The sequence below is a fragment of the Mixophyes fleayi genome, chromosome 9, assembly GCF_038048845.1.
Source record: "Mixophyes fleayi isolate aMixFle1 chromosome 9, aMixFle1.hap1, whole genome shotgun sequence".
NCBI classification, from domain to species: domain Eukaryota; kingdom Metazoa; phylum Chordata; class Amphibia; order Anura; family Limnodynastidae; genus Mixophyes; species Mixophyes fleayi.
Window position 1 is genome coordinate 45,735,137 of NC_134410.1, and position 6,989 is coordinate 45,742,125.

The 6,989-nt window shown below is 40.8% G+C and overlaps 1 long non-coding RNA gene across 1 annotated transcript; it reads right to left on the reverse strand.

The window, feature by feature from the left end:
- Positions 1 to 5,845: 5,845 nt before the first annotated feature.
- Positions 5,846 to 6,538, reverse strand: LOC142101577 (uncharacterized). Its single transcript, XR_012679050.1, has 2 exons — positions 6,395 to 6,538; positions 5,846 to 6,260 (listed from the first exon to the last, which is right to left on the reverse strand). It is a non-coding gene; the product is annotated as an uncharacterized LOC142101577 (long non-coding RNA).
- Positions 6,539 to 6,989: the final 451 nt, after the last annotated feature.

A 6,989-nucleotide genomic window follows, 5' to 3' on the forward strand; every position in this document is an offset into this window, starting at 1 on the left:
GAAGGCAGAGTTGTTTGCTGTGTTGTTGATGACAGCTTAACTCTCTTAAGGGAGGAGGAGGAGGGCTTAGATCCTTGGGTGAATCTGAACCACTAGTCCTGAACATGGGCCAGGGCCTAAGCCGTTCCTTGCCACTCCGTGTCGTAAATGGCATATTGGCAAGTTTACGTTTCTCCTCAGATGATTTTAATTTTCTTTTTTTGCTCATTTTTGTGAACTTTGGGTTTTTGGATTTTACAAGCCCTGTACTAGAAGATTGGGCCTCGGCCTTGGCAGACGACGTTGATGGCATTTCATCGTCTATGTCATGACTAGTGGCAGCAGCTTCAGCATTAGGAGGAAGTGGTTCTTGATCTTTCCCTACTTTATCCTCCAAATTTTGGTACTCCATTATATGCAATACCTATTTTTTGGTACAGCAGGAACAGTGAACGTAGTTTGAAATTGCAGTACCTATTTTTTTGGTACAGCAGGAACAGTGAACGTAGTTTGAGATTGCAGTAACTATTTTTTAATACTGCAGGAACAGTGAACGTAGTTATAGATTGCACAGGACACAGCACCACAGGACTGAGCAGGACACAGCACAGCACGAGAAAGAGCAGGACAGAGGACCACCTGACACAAAAACTCAACTAACTGTGAAAAACCAGCTGCGTTTATTGTGAATATTGGACGCAGATCTAACACTAACATGGCAGCCATGGCGTCTGTGATTCGCTTGGCGACTGGGTGACTGCTGTCATAGTTGCTTCCCCTAGCAAATGATTGTTTCACAGTTAATTGTTGAAATGTAGGACCGCTCATTTTCTTGGCCTGCCTCTGGGCTGACTATTCACCCCCAGCAACAGAAGCAGCAGTGGGACTAACGCTTTCTTCAGAGGAATCAATAATAAGTGGGATGCAGGGCTAACTCCGAGCGCTGCTGAGGATATTGATGAGGATGGTGTGGTGGGTGTATTTTGTAGCCGTCAGGATGTCAGTGACCGGAGGGTCCTTTTTGATAATTCAGCTTTTCCCAACACTTTGCCATGAACTCTAGTTAAATGGCGTAACATAGACGAGGTTCCAAGATGATTAAGGTCCCTCCCTCGACTGTCTGTGGCTTGACATACACTACGAATGGCTATACAATTGTTGTCTGGATTGGGTAGAAATAATTCCACACATAAGAGGTGGATTTTTTTAGTTTTATGGTCAGGCATGACAATGGCCTTTTTCTTGTCACGTGCCAGAACTGCTGCCACTGGTGCAGGACTTACATAAACAACCTTATTCTCATCAACATCCTCATTAGCACCATTGTCGCCTACACAAATCTCCTCCTCATCCTCTTTTATTTCCAAAGTGGCATCCTCAATTTGTGTATCACCGGCTACACTCGGGCTGTTCAGGCACACATCAGCAGAGCTGCTGAAAGTGCCCCTCTTTATGGGTACACTAACAGAATACTCATGATTAGACATCTCACTGTTGGATGGACTCTCCACAGGGATTGGTGTCATTTCTGATTCAGAGCAAACATTATCCTCTAATGCCTTACTGTTATCTTGCAGCTCGGCTTTGACGCGTAACAGTAGTTGTGCACCACTTGTAGGCTCGGTAACATTTTTGGATCTGCCACTAATAGAGAAAGGCGAAGGCCTCATTCTCTCTTTGCCACTGCGTGTGTAGAATGGCATGTTGGCAATTTTTTTTTTATCGGCAGTTAAGTTTTCCTCAGTTACACTTCTTTTTCGCTTCAACACGGTAAAAAAAATTTTGGTGTGTTTTTTTTGCCTGATTTCAAAAGACTATGTAGTTTGACATCGCCTTTCCCAGATGACGTACTGGGAACACTACCATCAGGACTGGTGACAGAACCTGGTTGCTGATTATGCTCATATGTGGACTGCTTTGAATCCATTATAATGAGGCCAAAACACTTGTAGTGCTACAAATTGTTTTTTATACTGCTGACAAATCTGACTTTTGACAGCCAGAACAATTAATGCAATAGAATGGGGAACACCCCAAAAGCACTTGGACTGCTAAATAAAATTTTTTTAGACTGCTGACAAATCGGACTTTCGACAGCCAGAACAATTAATACAAAAGAATGGGGAACACCCCAAAAGCACATGGAGTGCCAGAAATTGAACAAAAACGCTCCTCTATCCTCCTCTTACTGCTGTAACAATTGGTATTAAGATTAGAATGGTATTGAATAGAAACAATAATGTGTCCAATTACTGCTCTGTCCCTGCGCTGATATAGCCAGTGTGACCTAACCCTGCTTTCTCCCTCTGTTAAATGACGATGGATTGCTGTGGAGACGGGTATTTATGCTTTTCAAATCTCGCGAGAACCGAGTTCAGAAATACGAATACGTCACAATGACGTTTTGCCTCGATTTCTGCTCGGCTCGGTAGTCGGAAAGGCTAAATTCGGTAGGATTCGGTTCTCAGGGAACCGAGTCCGCCCATCTCTACTTATCACACAGGTTCTTTTCTTCAATGCCTGCTTCTATGGTCAGTTATACTTCCATATCATTGTTATAGATTTTTCTTGCATCTACCAGCTTCTGATTAGATCTTTGTAGATGGTGTGCATCTTCTTCCTCAAATTCTGTGAACCTAAAACACACACAATCTTTTCAGAAATCGGATCTTTAATGAACAAGCCTGTTGTTGGGCTAGTTTAAGGAAATAAACTCACTTCTTAACCATCTCATAGTAGATCTTGTGGTCAGATTCACTGTTCTTTAACCATTCATTTAAAGTGTAGCAAACTCCTTCCTTTATTTGTATATCTGGGCGATAATGAGTAAGTGAGCAGAGTACTGGGCTGTTTAATAACATTAGATTAGAGTTTAGTTTAATATGTTTTACAGAAACATTGTTGTCTCCCACCCCACGCATGTGCTTTTAGAACAGTGTAAGTACAATGTGTATTGCAACATACGAATATTGCCTGTAATTTGAATTGACATAGAATTAAGATATGATTCATTTACTGCCCTGTCTCTTGGGGTATAGAAAAATGCTTTTTGATTCACAGTCGTTTTTAGTCAACTAATGTTTTGGTTATGTATGCAATAAATATTATATTTAAAATATATCATAGAGATATAGTTTAGTACATGCTTTTCTGGCAATTACATTCTAACTGATGTTGATAACCATGTATAGAAATGGAGGTTTTGAATGATAATTCTATGGGGGGTATTCAATTGTTAGCGTTAACGGAAAAAAACGAGCGCTCAAAAAATATTACCGTTTATACAGTAATATTGCGCGAGAAATGCGTTAATACGGTAGTTTACTCGCGGAATTTCAGCTCGCCGCTCAGGGAGCAGCGAGCTGAAATTCCGCGAGTAATTACCGTATTAACGCTAAGGGGGGTATTCAATTGTTAGCGAGACTCCCGGAAAAACGAGCGCTCAAAATATATTAGCGTTAATACGGTAATATGCGTGTAAATACCATTAATACAATAGTTTACCCGCTGAATTTCATGCTGCGAGATGAAATTCAGCGAGTAACTACCGTATTAACACTAATATTTTTAGAGCGCTCATTTTCCGGGGATCTCGCTAACAATTGAATACCCCCCTATTAGTGTTATTACTGTACTAAAAATTTTATAACTAACATTATTTTACCGGTTTTTAAACTACCCCTAACAATGGGAATTTCCTTAATCAGCTAAAATATTAAAAATACACTTCTCTCCTACTTGTGTTGTTTTTTTTAAGCGTTCTATTTGTCTACATAATGGAGGCAGCCATATTTTTGGCTGAACCAATATTTATGCCTTATGACTCAATGTCCCTAGGTTCTAACAACCAATTCCTCAGGAAATGAGAAATGATGATAATGGTACTACAGCAACCATTACCACATCAACTTCTCCTGAGGAAGCCTCATGTAGTGGTAAAATGCATTGGTGAACAATAAAGAAACCAAATCACACCATAAAATGCCACTTGTTACAGTGAGAGCGATGTGCGCATTTGTGGAAATAGTTTGGAACACTCAGATGTGGACTGCTAGACAGACTAGAAAGATAGTAGTAAGCACAAAAGCAAGTACTCTCATAAGTTCCATCTCTCTCGGTTATAGCACTGCGGAAATGGGAAACAAGCTCTAGCGTCTTTATTTTCTTATTGAGGGGGCATATAAAGCAGCGAGAGAGCAATACAGCATTGTTGCCCAGCAACAGGGCCGTAACTAGGGCTGTGACACAGGGGCGACCGCCCAGGGCGCAATGCTGAAGGGGGGCGCAATTTAGGAAAATTTTAGGTTCATTTGGTTAAAATTGAGGGCTAGGGGGGCGGCATTTGTCTTTCTCGCCCCAGGCGCTAGAATTCTAAGTTACGGCACTGGACCCACATCTGTTATCTACCTGGCCGTCATTGTTGATTACCGTTATCAGCTCCATCATCTGTGACAAGCCGTGCCAATAGTGACTGAATATGTTAGGACTTTGTTGATTCCTGTATCTCAATTCTACTTTTAATAGAGAATCTGGTTATTGCATATGCAGCTTGTATTAATGAATGTTGCTGACAGTTACTATTGTTGCATGTCTTCATGATCATCATCTGCAAATCACTCAAGTCTTCATAGAACCCTTGTATTAATGTTTTACAATAAAATGGTAATCTTTGTTACCACCATTTGATGGCCGAATTGGATCATTCTCCTGCTATGTAATGTGTTCTCAAGCTGTCACATGTTTTCTCTCACAGAGTGTCAAGTAGCAATTTTTTAAAGCGTCTTTAGAGAACCAGGCTTACAAAAGGTGCTGAAAAGTCAGATGAGTAAAGAAAGTTATTATGTGATCAGGATATATGCGTTTCTGACGAGACTCATGTAAGAGATACACTCAGATTGGCACGTCATTCTGCCACTGAATAGTGCACGAGATCTGTTGATACCTTAGCATTGTCGTACACATGATGGTGTCACTTATATACAGGGCCTTTCAGAGGTTCATAGAGGCTCGGGGAAACCCAAATTGTGGAACAGGTAACAGGTGTAGATCATAGCGTTTACCACGAGCAGTGGAACAAGTATGCAGAGATCGAGGAAGTCCAGCATACAGCAGCGATGAACACACGGCAGTGATGAATAGCAGCTTACCACTGATTGTGGAACAGGTAACAGCAGTCAGCGATGCAGGCCGCACAGGTGACGGATGTAATTCATAGCATTTACCACGAGCATCAGATAAACACAGTTACCACGGGTATGCATCCCAACAGAGACATCAGAGTAACAGATATGACTTGAAGAACCAGCAATGAAAGAATGAAAGGAGAGGCCTTATAAAGGGAGGGTGACCAATGGTAAATCTGACCAGTACACAGGTGTAGCAAACACAGGTGCAGACCATGACTAATCAGCTGCACTAGAACAGGAATTAAAGTGACAGTCAGTGTTTAGAGGCTCGGGTAGAGATACCCGGGGAGCGGAGTGTGACAACATCCCTAAAGAATAGTGGTGGGTTAGTTGACAATATTATTCTAGTCTGTGTGGTAGGGAATATAGATTGTAAGCTCCTCTGGGGATGGGAGAGATGTGCATGATAAAATATTCTCTGTAAGGCACAGATCATTATGTAGGAAAAGTTTCCTCCGCTCTCCTTCAGATTACAATCTGATCTGGCTTTGTGGCGCCCCTTTAAAATTTATTGGCCAGGCAGTATAATTATGTATTTTATGTATTCCTTATTTATCTTTAAACTTTAGACTTCTTGCCTTAAGGCTTTTAAAGGTGTGTTTATTCTGCACCATTTGTGCAGCGTGCATGTAACATGTACATTAAACCCTTTAATACTTAAAAGATCACAGTAGACCAAATTCGGCTTATTTTTTTATTCCATGCTTCTTAATTGCACTTAGATTAACCTAAATGCTAAATAACTGAGTGTCATGCTTCTTAATTGCACTTAGATTATCCTTAATTCTTCTGCATTGGGACCATTACCATTTTGCACTTAGATTAGCCTTAATTCTTCTGCATTGGGACCATTACCATTTTGCACTTAGATTAGCCTTAATTCTTCTGCATGGGACCATTACCATTGTCAGCATGTCTAAACCTTGCACCTTGTCTAATCCTAACTTATTTGTTTTTTCCTTTTCTTCTTTTTTCTTTTTTTTGTATTTTCTGAATGCTCTTTAGGGTGAATTGAGGTGACTCCGGCAGGTGGAGAAGGTCACCGTCATCGTCACGTCTTATGCCTCTAAAACGTCAGACGATTACGTCTGTAACCTGTAACAATGAAAAATAACAGCTTATTAAGTTAAAGATTCACTTTTTCATGGTAGACAGAATTTGTTGAGGAAATCCTGTACAACACTGGTCTAGACTGTAATTTATACATTAGCTGGAACATATATATTTACCTCTCCGTGTGCCTTTAGTAACGGTCACACGCTTCTTCTGCCTTGTGTACCGTCTCCTCTTCCGGGAAGTCACTGCCCGAGTTTTGGACAGGTGGCCCTTCTTTTGTTTCCTTTTATAGGCCATTGTAGTGGCCAATTTGCCTTCAGCCAGGAGCAAATGACTTTTAGGCTCCCAGCCCCTACTTTTATACCCTGAGACTACTTATGATGTCATATGGGTGGGGTTTGGGTGTGGTCTGGACAATTTTTGTGACATTGTCAATTTGTCATGTGGGTGTGGCCAATTAACCAGTCATAAGGGTCACACTAAACATTAACATCTGAGTTCACAGCAACAATAAAACAGGTGACTGAAATATATGTTCCAGGAGAAGAAAGAAGCAAGCTTTATATTTGGTTTGTAAACACAATCACATATGTTTGGAAACGGTGTGAAAAACAGCTCAAACAGACCTACACGTAGTGGGAGGGTTATTAAGTACAGCCAGGTTTTCCAGCTGTCAGTAAATTTATTGACACTAAAATAACTGAATTTGCTACCAGTCAATAACAAAAGTAAATGTCAGAAAAAAACAGACCATGGGGTAAATGTATC